Source organism: Neoarius graeffei, chromosome 28 (assembly GCF_027579695.1).
Source record: "Neoarius graeffei isolate fNeoGra1 chromosome 28, fNeoGra1.pri, whole genome shotgun sequence".
NCBI classification, from domain to species: domain Eukaryota; kingdom Metazoa; phylum Chordata; class Actinopteri; order Siluriformes; family Ariidae; genus Neoarius; species Neoarius graeffei.
In genome coordinates, this window is record NC_083596.1 from 43,839,683 (window position 1) to 43,857,776 (window position 18,094).

The window sequence follows — 18,094 nt, forward strand, 5'->3', positions numbered from 1 at the left end:
ACAGTAGTCAATGTGAGAGAGGCCTTCAGTTGCTTAGAAGTTATCCTGGGGTCCTTTGTGGCCTCGCCGACTATCACACACCTTGCTCTTGGAGTGATCTTTGTTGGATGACCACTCCTGGGGAGGGTAACAATGGTCTTGAATTTCCTCTATTTGTAAACAATCTGTCTGACTGTGGATTGGTGGAGTCTAAACTCTTTAGAGATGGCTTTGTAACCTTTTCCAGCCTGATGAGCATCAAAAACGCTTTTTCTGAGGTCCTCAGAAACCTCCTTTGTTCGTGCCATGATGCACTTCCACAAACATGTGTTGTGAAGATCAGACTTTGATAGATCCCTGTTCTTTAAATAAAACAGGGTGCCCACTCACACCTGATTGTCATCCCGTTGATTGAAAACACCTGACTCTAATTTCACCTTCAAATTAACTGCTAATCCTAGAGGTTCACATACTTTTCCCACTCACAGATATGTGATATTGGATCATTTTCCTCAATAAATCAATGACCAAGTATAATATTTTTGTCTCATTTGTTTAACTGGGTTCTCTTTATCTACTTTTAGGACTTGTGTGAAAATCTGATGATGTTTTAGGTCATATTTATGCAGAAATATAGAAAATTCTAAAGGGTTCAGAAACTTTCAAGCAGCACTGTACATTCTCCCTTCTACATGTTCCAGAACAGAAGTATAGGATGAGAGAAAGCTTCATGATCAATCACAAGTCACAGAAAATGGTCCTTCGACATGGCCCCAGTCATATGTAGCTTGTTTAATTTCCGAAAAATCCTGAATAAAATTTGGTATGGTAAATTCATGGAGTAGCCTACTTAAGCTGATATGTGCACAGAGTCACATGAATTAGGATGACTGACTGTTCAGTCCCTTTGACTAAGTTGGTGTATGTCCTGTGAACATTTCAGAGGCAACAGCAGTGCCAAACGCACCTGGCAACAGGTGAAAATGAAATATAAAAACATCATTCATAATGGTGTGTGTGTGTGTGTGTGTGCGCGCGTGCAAGCAAGCATTCATTTGCCTTTTATTTATTCAAGTTTTATCTGTTTGCCTAATAGTTCAAATTGTTTTGTATATAGTTTATAATGTTGTTGTGTGATATTAATGATAATATTGTGGGAAAACTACTTTTCACGGACGTTCATTTAATTTATTCTATCGTCATTTTGTTTGTTCTATTTTTGTGTATTTTATTTATTTATCTGTTTGTCTAGTTGTATCTATTTTTCTAATAATAATATATTTTTTGCATTAATAGTTTGTTTTTTCCTATTAAAATAATCTTGTGTTCTTGTTATAACTTTATCTATTTATCTGACTGTTTAGTTGTATCTATTTTTATTACAATTTCAATATTTTTAATATAGAAAGTTTGTTTTTTTCTATTAAAATGTTCTTGTGTGATAACTAGTTCTTGTGTTATATTTTTGTATCTATTTTGTATCTCAGACTTAAATGTTTTTGTAAAACAAGTGTTTTTCTATAAAATATTCTTGCGTTCTTGATAACTATGTTCTTGAGTGGGTTCTTTTTTTTTTTTTTACAGAAAAGCCGTTCTGCATGGACATTCATTGAAGCCCTCATTGTTTTTTAATGGTTATTTATGAGCGTTTAGGGGTTACAATAATGTAAGTCTAGGTTGCTTTATATAAAAGGTATGTCCAGAAATATTGATGTCACTGTCTAAGCAGAGGGATCTGGCTTCTTTAGACGCTGTCTTCTTAAAACTGAATAAATATTTAAAAAGAGCCAAATGAGCCAGTCTTTTGAACGGCTCTTTTCAAAGAACAGATCACAAAGATGTGGATCCCATCAAAGAGCCATAAATCCCATCTCTAATCTGCGCTCTGATATCGCATGGGTCATCCAGGTACGCTGGCATTGTCTCTAGAGGAAATGTCGGTGGAGAGGTGGTGTTTAAAAAGGGTGTGGTTAATCGGAAACCTCGGGTTAACCAAGAACATAACCTGAGACGAGCAGGTTTGAGATGCAGCATAAGTTGCCATGGCAGCATACCTTGGTTTGAACATAGCCAACTTTCGTAGTATGGGTTAATCGGGAAGTTACGCTGCACGTGATCAAGTTACTCTCGAAGTTACCCTGGTAAGCCAGAAAACCCGCTTCGTAGTACAGGGCCCTGGTCTGTGAGTTTTGGTAGGCGGCCTTCTCTTGTCAGGTTTGTAGTGGTGCCATATTCTTTCCATTTTGCTATAATGGATTTAATGGTGCTCCCTGGGATATTCAAAGTTTGGGATATTTTTTATAACCCAACCCTGATCCATACTTCTTAACAACTTTGTCTCTGACCTGTTTGGAGTACTCCTTGGCTTTCATGTTGCTTGCTTAGTAGTGTTGCAGAGTCAGAGTCCTTCCAGAACAGGTTGATTTACACTACCGTTCAAAAGTTTGGGGTCACTTTGAAATTTCCTTATTTTTTAAAAAAAAGCACTGTTCTTTTCAATGAAGATCACTTTAAACTAATCAGAAATACACACTATACAGTGGTGCTTGAAAGTTTGTGAACCCTTTACAATTTTCTATGTTTCTGCATAAATATGACCTAAAAAATCATCAGATTTTCACACAAGTCCTAAAAGTAGATAAAGAAAACCCAGTTAAACAAATGAGACAAAAATATTATACTTGGTCATTTATTTATTGAGGAAAATGATCCAATATTACATATCTGTGAATGGCAAAAGTATGTGAACCTCTAGGATTAACAGTTAATTTGAAGGTGAAATTAGAGTCAGGTGTTTTCAATCAATGGGATGACAATCAGGTGTGAGTGGGCACCCTGTTTTATTTAAAGAACAGGGATCTATCAAAGTCTGATCTTCACAACACATGTTTGTGGAAGTGTATCATGGCACGAACAAAGGAGATTTCTGAGGACCTCAGAAAAAATGTTGTTGATGCTCATCAGGCTGGGAAAGGTTACAAAACCATCTCTAAAGAGTTTGGACTCCACCAATCCACATTCAGACAGACTGTGTACAAATGGAGGAAATTCAAGACCACTGTTACCCTCCCCAGGAGTGGTTGACCAACAAAGATCACTCCAAGAGCAAGGCATGTAATAGTTGGCGAGGTCACAAAGGACCCCAGGGTAACTTCTAAGCAACTGAAGGCCTCTCTCACATTGGCTAATGTTAATGTTCATGAGTCCACCATCAGGAGAACACTGAACAACAATGGTGTGCATGGCAGGGTTGCAAGGAGAAAGCCACTGCTCTCCAAAAAGAACATTGCTGCTCATCTGCAGTTTGCTAAAGATCACTTGGACAAGCCAGAAGGCTATTAGATAAATGTTTTGTGGATGGATGAGACCAAAATAGAACTTTTTGGTTTAAATGAGAAGCGTTATGTTTGGAGAAAGGAAAGCACTGCATTCCAGCATAAGAACCTTATCTCATCTGTGAAATATGGTGGTGGTAGTATCATGGTTTGGAGCAATTCCAGCGTTATGGACGTGACACTTGAACTCAAAATGGCAACAAATGACCCAGTGCATGTTTTATTGTCTCCCAGTATTTAAACAGGTGTTGCATATTTTAAGGCTGTACCATACTGGAGAAGTGATAGAACAAGAACAATTCCCATAGTACATCTAGGGCATGCCAGAAAATGCCAATAAAAGATGCGTTATGGATGTGACAGAAAAAGTATCACTTTTCTTGGGTGACTGTACATTTTTATCAAACTCTGTGAAATTGTAAACCTAATGTCGAAATGGAGAGATCCATTTGATAGAGGGGTCCAAGGTGAATATTAAAAAAATCTTTGTTTAAAATATTTTGTATTTCATGCAGAGTTTCGGAAGGAAAAGTCAGCGTTATGGATGTGACGAAATTCCGTTATGGATGTGACGCGTCTGAAATAGACATGGCATATGTTTAGAAAATCAGCAATTTAACCACCATAACCCTTTGAAAAACTCTCTAAATATCAGCTAAAACTATCAAAGTTCTTAAATAATATTTAGGATGGCTATTGTTTTGCTGTTTTGTGGATTTTTGCATACATTTCTGTGGCTTGTGGCAATAATATAGAATTGTACATGATCAAAGTTGATTTTAGGTTGGTTACAAATTGGTTCAACTTATTCACATCTGTAAAATACAGGCCTAAGTGATATCTCTGGGAGTGGTTTTGATGTATTACATGTTGCTTTATTTTTGCATGGTGAGGTTGACATTTACATGGAATTGCCCTCTGGGCCTGTTTTGGTGCATCTGGGCGAGGACGGCTTGCCATCATTGATGGAACAATGAATTCTGAATTATACCAGTGAATTCTAAAGGAAAATGTCAGGACATCTGTCCATGAACTGAATCTCAAGAGAAGGTGGGTCATGCAGCAAGACAACGACCCTAAGCACACAAGTCATTCTACCAAAGAATGGTTAAAGAAGAATAAAGTTCATGTTTTGGAATGACCAAGTCAAAGTCCTGACCTTAATCCAATCAAAATGTTGTGGAAGGACCTGAAGCGAGCAGTTCATGTAAGGAAACCCACCAACATCCCAGAGTTGAAGCTGTTCTGTATGGAGGAATGGACTAAAACTCCTCCAAGCCGGCGTGCAGGACTGATCAACAGTTACCGGAAACGTTTAGTTGCAGTTATTGCTGCACAAGGGGGTCACACCAGATACTGAAAGCAAAGGTTCACATACTTTTGCCACTCACAGATGTGTAATATTGGATCATTTTCCTCAATAAATAAATGACCAAGTATAATATTTTTGTCTCATTTGTTTAACTGGGCTTTCTTTATCTACTTTTAGGACTTGTGTGAAAATCTGATGATGTTTTAGGTCATATTTATGCAGAAATATAAAATTCTAAAGGGTTCACAAACTTTCAAGCACCACTGTACATTGCTAATGTGGTAAATGACTATTCTTGCTAAATTCTACTAAATGTCTGGTTTTTGGTGCAATATCTACATAGGTGTATAGAGGCCCATTTCCAGCAACTCTCACTCCAGTGTTCTAATGGTACAATGTGTTTGCTCATTGCCTCAGAAGGCTAATGGATGATTAGAAAACCCTTGTACAATCATGTTAGCACAGCTGAAAACAGTTTAGCTCTTTAGAGAAGCTATAAAACTGACCTTCCTTTGAGCAGATTGAGTTTCTGGAGCATCACATTAATTTGTGGGGTCGATTAAATGCTCACAATGGCCAGAAAAATGTCTTGACTATATTTTCTATTCATTTTACAACTTATGGTGGTAAATAAAAGTGTGACTTTTCATGGAAAACACAAAATTGTCTGGGTGACCCCAAACTTTTGAACGGTAGTGTATACAGACATCTTGTGACAGATCATGTGACACTTTAATTGTACACAGGTGGATCTTAATCAACTAATTATGTGACTTATGATGTGAATTGTTTGGACCAGCTCTTATTTAGGGGTTTCATAGGAGGGGGTGACTATCTATACACACACTCCAGATTTCGGGGGGTGTTCATCTTAATTATTGTTTGTGTCACAATAAAACAACAATTTTCACCTTTAAAGTTGTAGGCATGTTGTGTAAATCAAATGGTGCTAACCCTCCAAAAATCCATTTTAATTCCATCTTGTAATGCAACAAAACAAGAAAACCACCAAGGGGGATGAATACTTTTGCAAGACACTGTATACATTTTGATTTATGATGTTGCCTTTCTAATGTGAGTGTGAATGGTTGTCTGTGTCTATGTGTCAGCCCTGTGATGACCTGGCGACTTGTCCAGGGTGTACCCCGCCTTTCGCCCGTAGTCAGCTGGGATGGGCTCCAGCTTGCCTGCGACCCTGTAGAAGGATAAAGCGGCTAGAGATAATGAGATGAGATGAGATGTTGCCTTTCTCTGATAACAAACTGGATGGTCATGTTCACCTTTGGCATTGAGAACTCGACATCTGGTTTTCCCAAAAAACAAGCTAAAATGTCGACGATATATATTAGTGTGGCGATATTCAATTTCTTGACCAACCTGGAATGTGCATTGGCTCTTGCAGTCTTACCAATAAGATTAGCTGTGTCTGTCTATAATGAAAAAGTTATTATGTTTATTTCCTTCTTCATTCTTTTTTATTTTAAGTGAAAGATAAAACAAATAATGAAGAAAGGATGTTAAAATACTTAAACACAATTTCAACGATTCCAATTGGAGTACAGCAGAATATTGTGTTAAAGATGGGCCAAGCCAGGTATGTGGGTGCACTGGATACACCAGTAGGCACAGCTGCTTTTCCTTCCATTTTCCAGTCATTTTCTCTGCGTGCGTGTGTATATAATGACTGCATGAGTAAGGTTTCAGGAGGAATGTGGGATGGGTCTGAGCAGCAGTTTTAGATAATCATTGTGGGATGTGGCCTAAGGGGGGTGAAATGGCAGGAAGGCTTTGTCTTTCTTCCCAGCACATGGGTAGTTTCATCTGGGAGTGTTCTTGGTCTTCCAGAGCTTGCCTTGATTTCTACAGTTCCCTTAATTGGCGTTTCTTGGAAATTGCGAGCTGGAATTTTTTGCGAGCAATTCTATATCTTTTTAAAAACATAATCTTTTCACCAAGCATTAATTAACTTCATTTTCAGCTTCTCAGTCAGCTGCTTAGAGAAGCTCGTTGTTGCCAAGTGTACAAGGTTTGAAGAGTCAGAAAATTTTCCATGCTCTGATGACAATACTTAATGACAACTTTTGACAAGAGTAACGAGTTCTCATGAGTCAATTAAGACCTAACAAATTAATTAAGTTGCGAGACTTTACAACAGGAAGGATATCGGTAAACTACTGCACATGCCATGAAACATTTTCTTTTTTCCCCATGTTTTAAGTTAATCAAATAACTAGATAGAACTCGATGCCAACGGCGTCGATGGGGATGCCTCCACCCGGTAGACTAAATGCCTTATTAAGTTGTGATTTGGGGATGGACATTTGACCTCACAGTAATCGCGACCTGGTGAAATTACTTGTATCAGCCTTGGAGACATTGTGTTCACAAGGTTTTCGGACAGATATTTGACCTCACAGTGACCTTGACCTTAGACCTTTTGATCTCAAAATCTAATCAGTTTATCTTTGTCCCCAAATCCACAAATGGTGAAAGTTTGGTGAAATTCCTTTCATTCGCCTTGGAGATATTGTGTTCACAAGGTTTTCGGACAGACATTTGACCTCATAGTGACCTTGACCTTAGACCTTTTGATCTCAAAATCTAATCAGTTTATCTTTGTCCCCAAATCCACAAATGGTGAAAGTTTGGTGAAATTCCTTTGATTTGCCTTGGAGATAGTGTGTTCACAAGGTTTTCGGACAGACATTTGACCTCACAACGACCTTGACCTTAAACCTTTTGATCTCAAAATCTAATCAGTTCATGTTTGTCCCAAAGCGCACAAATGGTGAAAGTTTGGTGAAATTCCTTTCATTCGCCTTGGAGACATTGTGTTCACAAGGTTTTCAGACAGACATTTGACCTCACAATGACCTTGACCTTAAACCTTTTGATCTCAAAATCTAATCAGTTCATGTTTGTCCCAAAGCGCACAAATGGTGAAAGTTTGGTGAAATTCCTCTCATTCGCCTTGGAGATATTGTGTTCACAAGGTTTTCAGACAGACATTTGACCTCACAGTGACCTTGACCTTAGACCTTTTGATCTCAAAATCTAATCAGTTTATCTTTGTCCCCAAATCCACACATGGTGAAAGTTTGGTGAAATTCCTTTCATCTGCCTTGGAGATATTGTGTTCACAAGGTTTGTGGACAGACATTTGACCTCACAGTGACCTTGACCTTAGACTTTTTGATCTCAAAATCTAATCAGTTCATGTTTGTCCCAAAGTGCACAAATGGTGAAAGTTTGGTGAAATTCCTTTCATTAGCCTTTGAGATATCGCGTTCACAAGGTTTCGGGATGGACACACGGAGGCACAGACGGACGCACAGACAGACAGACAACCCGAAAACATAATGCCTCCTGCACCTTATGGTGGCGGAGGCATAAAAAGCAAGTATGCATTAATGTTATGCAGAATGGGTTTTTTTTCAAGTTTGTTTGTACTTATTTCTTCAGTCACAAAGTATCTGATTTGGTTAGGGATATATTAATCTGAGTTTTGTTACTTAAAATAAATTATTTACAACTCTTTTAAAACTTGACCAGCTAAATATATACAGTGCTCTGACCCTGAGGAGATCTATGACACATGTCGACATTTTACATTTTAGACACTAAGGTACTGAAATATGTTGAGGTATATTAGGTAGTATGTAGATCTCCAGGAGGAAGGTATGGTTTAACTACTGGAAATTAATGTTGATGTGATCAGTCCATAAATCAGTAGTCATTTTAAAAGCACCATAGGCATGGGTAGTTCTGCAGAAGGAATGCAAGACTCAAAAATTAATGCTTATTTTAAAATAGTTAACTCATACTAACATACTTACTGAGCAAGTAGCTAGTAATGCTTAGTAGCTTGTAGGACTTAGATAATTGTTAATACAGTACTACAAATTCATTCCTACTTAGTTTCCTATGAGTTGCAGAATAGTATTGTAAAGTGTTTTTATGCTTTTAGCTCTTGAATTAAAAATCGTTCTTTTAGCTGTCACTAAAAATTATCTGTATTTAACAAAATATAACTGAATTTAAATGATTATAGAGAGGAAAAGATCAGTTATAATTAGCAAATTCAACACATACTATCATCCATCCACCCATCCATTATCTGTAGCCGCTTATCTTGTTCTACATTATTGTTCTAAATTATTAATATTGTCATCTCTACATGTTTTAAACTCTTTACTTTTACAGTCTCTGCATGTTTTAAATTTTACTTAACTTTTATTCTATTTTATTCTGCTGTTTTTTAATTGAACTTTTATTTCATTTTATTATTTTATTTCTACTATTGTTTAATTCTTATTATTTTTCTTCCCCATTTATTTTATGTAATTTTATTTTCTATTGCTTACTGTTTTGCTTTTACTTCTGTAAAGCACATTGAACTGCCACTGTGTATGAAATGTGCTATATAAATAAACTTGCCTTGCCTTGCCTTCTACAGGGTCGCAGGCAAGCTGGAGCCTATCCCAGCTGACTGTGGGTGAGAAGCGGGCTGACACAGAGACAAACAACCATTCACACCTACGGTCAATTTAGAGCCACCAATTAGCCTAAACTGCATGTCTTTGGACTGTGGGGGAAAACAGAGCACCCGGAGGAAACCCACGCGGACACGGGGAGAACATGCAAACTCCACACAGAAAGGTGCTCGTCGGCTGCTGGGCTTGAACCCAGGACCTTCTCACAACATAGAGTATGAGTTTTGCATTGTATAACCTACAACCCCGATTCCAAAAAAGTTGGGACAAAGTACAAATTGTAAATAAAAACGGAATGCAATGATGTGGAAGTTTCAAAATTCCATATTTTATTCAGAATAGAACATAGATGACATATCAAATGATTAAACTGAGAAAATGTATAATTTAGAGAGAAAAATTAGGTGATTTTAAATTTCATGACAACAACAAAAAAGTTGGGACAAGGCCATGTTTACCACTGTGAGACATCCCCTTTTCTCTTTACAACAGTCTGTAAACGTCTGGGGACTGAGGAGACAAGTTGCTCAAGTTTAGGGATAGGAATGTTAACCCATTCTTGTCTAATGTAGGATTCTAGTTGCTCAACTGTCTTAGGACTTTTGTCGTATCTTCCGTTTTATGATGCGCCAAATGTTTTCTATGGGTGAAAGATCTGGACTGCAGGCTGGCCAGTTCAGTACCCGGACCCTTCTTCTACGCAGTCATGATGCTGTAATTGATGCAGTATGTGGTTAGGCATTGTCATGTTGGAAAATGCAAGGTCTTCCCTGAAAGAGACGTCGTCTGGATGGGAGCATATGTTGCTCTAGAAGCTGGATATACCTTTCAGCATTGATGGTGTCTTTCCAGTTGTGTAAGCTGCCCATGCCACACGCACTAATGCAACCCCATACCATCAGAGATGCAGGCTTCTGAACTGAGCGCTGATAACAGCTTGGGTCGTCCTTCTCCTCTTTAGTCCGAATGACACAGCGTCCCTGATTTCCATAAAGAACTACACATTTTGATTTGTCTGACCACAGAACAGTTTTCCACTTTGCCACAGTCCATTTTAAATGAGCCTTGGCCCAGAGAAGACGTCTGCGCTTCTGGATCATGTTTAGATACGGCTTCTTCTTTGAACTATAGAGTTTTAGCTGGCAACGGCGGATGGCACGGTGAATTGTGTTCACAGATAATGTTCTCTGGAAATATTCCTGAGCCCATTTTATGATTTCCAATACAGAAGCATGCCTGTATGTAATGCAGTGCCATCTAAGGGCCCGAAGATCACGGGCACCCAGTATAGTTTTCCGGCCTTGACCCTTACGCACAGAGATTCTTCCAGATTCTCTGAATCTTTTGATGATATTATGCACTGTAGATGATGATATGTTCAAACTCTGCAATTTTACACTGTCGAACTCCTTTCTGATATTGCTCCACTATTTGTCGGCGCAGAATTAGGGGGATTGGTGATCCTCTTCCCATCTTTACTTCTGAGAGCTGCTGCCACTCCAAGATGCTCTTTTTATACCCAGTCATGTTAATGACCTATTGCCAATTGACCTAATGAGTTGCAATTTGGTCCTCCAGCTGTTCCTTTTTTGTACCTTTAACTTTTCCAGCCTCTTATTGCCCCTGTCCCAACTTTTTTGAGATATGTTGCTGTCATGAAATTTCAAATGAGCCAATATTTGGCATGAAATTTCAAAATGTCTCACTTTCGACATTTGATATGTTGTCTATGTTCTATTGTGAATAAAATATCAGTTTTTGAGATTTGTAAATTATTGCACTCCATTTTTATTTACAATTTGTACTTTGTTCCAACTTTTTTGGAATCAGGGTTGTAGTACACTATCTGACCACTAGCATGTCACTTGTGATTCATCCATCCATTATCTGGAGCCACATCCTCCTATTCAGGGTCGCAGGCAAGCTTGAGCCTATCCCAGCTGACTGTGGGTGAGAAGCAGGGTACACCCTGGACAAGTCACCAAGTCATCGCAGGGCTGACACATAGAGACACAAACATTCACACTCACACCTACGATCAATTTAGAACCACCAATTAGCCTAAGCTGCATGTCTTTGGACTGTGGGGGAAACCAGAGCACCCAGAGGAAACCCACGCAGACACAGGGAGAACATGCAAACTCCACGTAGAAAGGCCTTCGTTAGCCGCTGGGCTCAAACCCAGGACCTTCTTGCTGTGAGGCGACAGCACTAACCACTACACCACCGTGCCACATTTGAGATTCAATCACTGAAAAAGATTTTGGATGTTTGTGTTTTCACATATCAATTTTAAAATAAAATATAAACAACTTGCATGTACTAAAACTAATCTGAAATATACACATTTCAGAATTTTGATAAACAATACAATAGAAAAACAAAAACAACAAAAACAACCCCAAATCAGTAAAAGTTGGGACGGTATGTTGAAATTGAAATTAAAACTGAACACAATCATTTGTAAATAATATTTGACCTGTATTGCAATCAAAACAACACAACAGCACATCATTTGGCATTTTACCTTGTGAATTTTATAGTTGTTGTTTTTTCCCAAAATAAACACATTTCAATTGTGATTCTTGCAACACGTTTCAAAAAAGTTGGGACGGTAAAGCATTTACCACTTTATAATGTTGCCATTCCCTCTCACAACACTTAGTAGATGTTTAGGGACAGAAGACACCAAGTGATGAAGTGTTTCAGGTGTTATTTTTGTCCCGTTCTTCCTGCAAACAGGTCTTAAGGTGTGTAACAGTACAGGGTCATCATTGTCATATTTTTCATTTCAAAATTCACCACACATTCTCTCCTGGGGACAGAGGGGACAGGCACCCTCTTCTTCTGCAGTGATGCCTTTGTAATTGTGTGCAGAATGTGGTTTTGCATTGTCTTGTTGAAATATCTCTGGAAAAGATGTCGTCTTGGATGCCGCATATGTTGCTCCAAAATCTCAGCGCACTTTTCTGCATTAATGCTGCCATCACAGAAGTGTAAAAAGAAGAACGGCAACAACTTTAGAAGCATTTTTTTTTTCAGAAGAAGCCTTTATTTATCACATCCACACTAAAGCACAGTGAAATTCATACTCTGCATTTAACCCATCTGAAGCAGTGAACACACACATGCACACACACACAAGTGAGCAATGAGCACACACATACTATACCCAGAGCAGTGGGCAGCTATGCTACAGCACCCAGAGAGCATTTGGGGGTTAGGTGCCTTGCTCAAGGGCACTTCAGCCCAAGGCCAGGGCCATCCATGTTAACCTAACCACGTGTTAGGTTGAACTGTGGGGGAAACCGGAGCACCCAAAGGAAACCCACACAGACATGGGGAGAACATGCAAACTCCACACAGAAAGGCCCCTGCTGGCCGCTGGGCTTGAACCCAGAACCTTCTTGCTGTGAGGCAACAGTGTTAACCACTACACCACCATGCTGCCCCTGAAGTTTATTTATGTTATGCCCCTTATGTTTATTTATCACATGTACACAGTGAAAATTCCTCTCTGCATTTAACCCATCTGAAGTAGTGAACGCACACATGCACGCACACGTGAGCAATGAGCACACACACATACCCAGAGCAGTGGGCAGCTATGCTACAGCACCTGGGGAGCAGTTGGGCATTAGGTGCCTTATTATATTTATTTAGGTGCCTTCAGCCCAAGGCCATGTTAGCCTAACCGCATGTCTTTGAACTGTGGGGAAAACCGGAGCAAACCCAAGCAGACATAGGGAGAACATGCAAACTCCACACAGAAAGGCCCCTCCTGGGCTCGAACTAAAAACCTTCTTACTGTGAGGCGACAGTGCTAACCACTACACCACCATGCCACCTTTGCCAAGGGCACTGACATAACCCCATTCCAGGACAGACCCTGGTTTTTGTACCTGTGTCAGATATGCAGGCGACAGATGGATATAAATGCATGAGAGTTTTAATCAGCAAACCAGCAGACAAATCCAAATCGTAATCCAAAAATCAACATCAGGGTGGGGCAAGGGACAGGCAAGTCAAGTCAAGTCAACTTTATTGTCATATATGCTATACATGCTCGACATACAGCACAGATGAAATTTCAGTCCTCTCTGACCCACGGTGCAAACAGGCAATGCAATAAATAAAAATAGAATAATTGAAAAAAAACAAACAACAATATAACCAGTATAAAACACTCTAGATAGGAACTAGACATAGACTAAACACTCAGACAATATAAACAGTGTAAACACTAGATAAGAACTACACACAGACTAAACACTCAAACAGACAATATAAACAGTATAAACACTCTAAATATGAACTAGACGTAGACTAAACACTCATATATACACACACACACACACTTACACACACACACACTTACACACATACAGTAAATTGGTTCAAATAACCAAACAGTCAAGGGCACTTGAGGTATAGCAGGTAAACATCTCATCTCATCTCATCTCATTATCTCTAGCCGCTTTATCCTTCTACAGGGTCGCAGGCAAGCTGGAGCCTATCCCAGCTGACTACGGGCGAAAGGCGGGGTACACCCTGGACAAGTCGCCAGGTCATCACAGGGCTGACACATAGACACAGACAACCATTCACACTCACATTCACACCTACGCTCAATTTAGAGTCACCAGTTAACCTAACCTGCATGTCTTTGGACTGTGGGGGAAACCGGAGCACCCGGAGGAAACCCACGCGGACACAGGGAGAACATGCAAACTCCGCACAGAAAGGCCCTCGCCGACCCCGGGGCTCGAACCCAGGACCTTCTTGCTGTGAGGCGACAGCGCTAACCACTACACCACCGTGCCGCCCTCGCAGGTAAACATGAAACATGAAATAAGTAGAATAAACAAACTAGCAGCTGTTAAGATGAGGTAGTGCGGAATAGTGCAAATGAGCGAGGTAAAGTGAGATGTGCGGTCCCTGAGTTCAGTGTGTTAATGAACGATGAGATGTATGTATATATGTGTGTGTGTGTGTGTGTGTGTGTGTGTGTGTGTGTGTGTGTGTGTTGGGGGGGGGGACTGGAGGATGACATGTCAGATGCTGAAGGGGGGTGTGCGAGCAGAATCTGTGGCAGGGGGCAGAGGGGGGAGGAAGGGCAGAACAGGGAGGGAGTTGAGCCTCCTGACTGCCTGGTGAAAGAAACTGTCCTTGAGCCTGCTGGTTTTGGCCCGGAGACTCCGCAGTCTCCTCCCCGACGGCAGCAGGCTGAAGAGACTGTGAGATGGGTGGGTGGGGTCACCTGCAATCCTGATGGCTTTGCGGGTGAGGCGGGAGTTATAAATATCCATTAAAGAAGGGAGAGAGACACCAATGATCCTCTCAGCTGCTCTCACGATGCGCTGCAGAGACTTGCAGCAGGACATGGTGCAGGCGCAGTACCACACGGTGATGCAGCTGGTCAGAATGTTCTCGATGGTGCCTCTGTAGAAAGTGTGCATGATGGGGGCCAGGGCTGTTGCCCTCCTCAGTTTGCGGAGGAAGTACAGACGCTGTTGGGCTTTTTTGGCCAGTGAAAAGGCACAGATCAAAGGTAGCGCAGGAGACAAAATCCAAAAATACACAAACAAGGTCAATCCAAATGATCTATGCAAGCATAAAAGGCTTGGTAAAGTCAAGCAATAATACTGAACATTTACTTCACAATGAACTGACTGAGTAAGAGTCCTTAAGTATAGCATGGTGACTGACTGAAATGTGGAGCAGGTGTAGCACTAATCAGAATTCCAGAGGCAGAGGGTGTTGCGGTGCTTCTTGGTGATTGTAGTCCATGGCAGCCTTGTTTGAAGGCTGCTGTGTACTCTGGGAGTCTTGAGCGCATGTAGACATGGCAGAGCCCCTGCCATTTTTTTTTTTTTTTTTTGCATTTTCCATAATGCCCCAACTTTTTCTGATTTGAGGTTATAAATAAAACAGATGAGACAAAAAACAAATGACATTTCTCGAAAAAAAGTGGTTAAATGTGCAGTTAGTACAGAATTATACTTGGTCCCAAGAAATGAACTGATTACATCATACAGCTCTTGCACCCCTCGGCCACATCCCACAGTGAAGATCTAAGCCTGCTGCTAACACCCACCCCACATTCCCATTGAAGCCTTACTTGTGGCCAGTGCATACACACTGACGCAGAGAAAACATTTGAAAGATGGAAGGAAAAGCAGCTTTGGCTACTGGTGTATCCAGTGCACCCACATACTTGGCTTGGTCCATCTTTAACACAATATGCTGCTGTACTCCAATTGGAATTGTTGCAATTGTGTTCTCCTGCCGGGTAAGTAATTTAACATCATATCTTCATTACTAGTTTTATCTCTCATTTTAAATAAAAAAGAATGAAGAAGGAAATAAATATCATAACTTTTTCATCATAGACGGACACAGCTAACCTTATTGGTGATACTACAAGAGCTAATGCGCATTCCAGGTTGGCCAAGAAATTGAATATCATCGCCCTGGTGATTGGCATCATTTTCCTCATCATTGTCATCATCTTTTATGCTTTTTTGCTTCAACAGTCCTAAATGTGCAGTACAAGGCAGTGGAAACAAATCACACTCTGTTATGGTCACAAAAGTATGAAAGTATTTGAAAACACTCCCCGTTTGGCTCCGATGGTGGTTTGTTTTTGTTTTTTTATTTCATTCCATTTTTTGATGAAAAAAACCCTATTGTATTGCATAACATTGTATTAGCCATTATTGATGTATTGTTATTTTTATATAAATGCTTTGCTATTCTTTTTATATGAATGCATCCTAATTTCTATATATGAATGTATGACATAAAGATTCAAATAAAATCTGTCAGAATGTATGCTTGTTCATTCTTCTTTTTTATTCTTCATGGACTAAAATGTCAAACCAAATCTAGAGGTGTAAGTATATCAGTGTTTTGCCTGTTTTGTTTTTTTTTTTAGTGTGTGTGTGTGTGTGTGTGTGTGTGTGTGTGTGTGTGTGTCAGAGCTTTTCTATAAACAATGTCAAGTGCTGAGACAAAATGTCTGGAGATTCTGGATTAGACTAAACTCATATTATTGCTACAAAGGAGTTTACAATTAAACATATAACCAATAAAACTCTTGAATTGCCCTTGGTTTTGGATATCTTTTAGAATTTCCAGAGATAAGCACAGTGTTATAGCATCATCTGTGTCATATGGCCTATAATCAAATCAAATCAAGTTTATTTGTACAGCACTTTTAACAATAAACATTGTCGCAAAGCAGCTTTACAGAATTTGAACGACTTAAAACATGAGCTAATTTTATCCCTAATCTATCCCCAATGAGCAAGCCTGTGGCGACGGTGGCAAGGAAAAACTCCCTCAGACGACATGAGGAAGAAACCTCGAGAGGAACCAGACTCAAAAGGGAACCCATCCTCATTTGGGCAACAACAGACAGCCTGACTATAATATTAACAGTTTTAACAGGTATAACCCTCAACTGTCCTCATGGGGCCGTCCTTCACAGGAGTGGGGCGATAAAACTCCGACCAGACACAGGGCACCAGGATGGATCAAGCAGGCTATAACCTATAGTCCAGGTATTGTGTCCTCGTTCATCATTGGCAGGGTGAACATTACGGTAACAATTTATATTCACCACTGGTAAGATGTAAACTATGACTCTTTTCAGGTTCTAGGCATTTGTCTTCTTATTTGCATGTGCCAACAAAGAGAACACTATTTTTTCAGAACTCCATTTTGAAGCATGCAGGTTGAAGAATCCACAGCCCAGAACTCTAGAATTATTAGCCCCCTTCAAGGACAAGCTGCTGAGCTTCACAAATGTACACTGCAAAATTTAAATGTTACATTACATTTGTATGAGTCACATTTGCAATTGTGAGCCAGCCAAACTATATATAAACTATATGGCCAAAAGTAGAAGAACTCGAGTGACCTGCACAGAGCCCTGACCTCAACCCCACTGAACACCTTTAGGATGAACTGGAATGCCAGCTGAGCTCCAAACTTACTTGTCTGACATCAGTACCTGACCTCACTGTACTCTTGTTGCTGAAGCCCCACAGCTGTGCTCCAAAATGTAGTGGAAAGCCTTCCTGGAATCATAGGGAATCTGGAATGGTATGTTCAACAAGCACATCTGAGTGTAATAGTCATGTGTCCACAAACTCCTGGCGATATGGCATGTGTAGCATGTTTATAATGTTTACATAAATTTGTGTTGGATTGTATCATGGGTGATGTTATGTGTTAAGTGTGTTTGGTATTGTATGTCTTATGTAATCAGGGATATATATTTTTTTAAATCCCTGTCTTATGTGTTAATTTTGTGCTGTTTGTTTTTCTTTTTGAAACACCAACCTGATCAGGGGCAGCAGATGAAAATGACCTATTTGGTTAAATCTGACACATGTACGTCATAAATACTGATATCAGTTAATGAGTATTGTTACTGTTAGATAAATATGAATAAAATGAAAAATAAAGCAGATAAGAATGTTCTACTGATTTGCAGTGACGTGCAAGTGGACAAGTGCAAAGGCACAATTAGGAAGAAAAAGTGGGGGGGTTAAATTTACTGAAAATAGAAGGAAAAGTCACAAAATACAGATTCACCTCACACTGTAAACACTGATTTTTGTTACAAATAATAAATTTGCTGCCGTTTACCAAGTAAACAAAAAATGTGAGCAAAAAATGTGAATTCTTCAATGTTAAATTTGTTAAGAATTTGAATCAATTTACTGAAGCTGCTACTTTATAACTTCCAAACATACAGTATATAGATTATGTAAGGAAAATAATGCACACTGGATGGTATGATGCTGCCTGATGTGAAGCGATGGGAAGGGTTACTGTTACCAGTACTCATATTGACATAGTGAGGGGTTTTATTCTGCTTATACAACAGCAATTTATCAATGATTAGATTATTTTAATTTATTAAATTATAGGACACATTATCATTTGAGGGCGGCACGGTGGTG

The 18,094-nt window shown here is 39.6% G+C and overlaps 1 long non-coding RNA gene across 1 annotated transcript; it reads left to right on the top strand.

Moving 5' to 3' along the window:
• Window positions 1-15,195: 15,195 nt before the first annotated feature.
• LOC132875559 (uncharacterized) lies at window positions 15,196-15,953 on the top strand. Its single transcript, XR_009651841.1, has 2 exons — window positions 15,196-15,411; window positions 15,512-15,953. It is a non-coding gene; the product is annotated as an uncharacterized LOC132875559 (long non-coding RNA).
• Window positions 15,954-18,094: the final 2,141 nt, after the last annotated feature.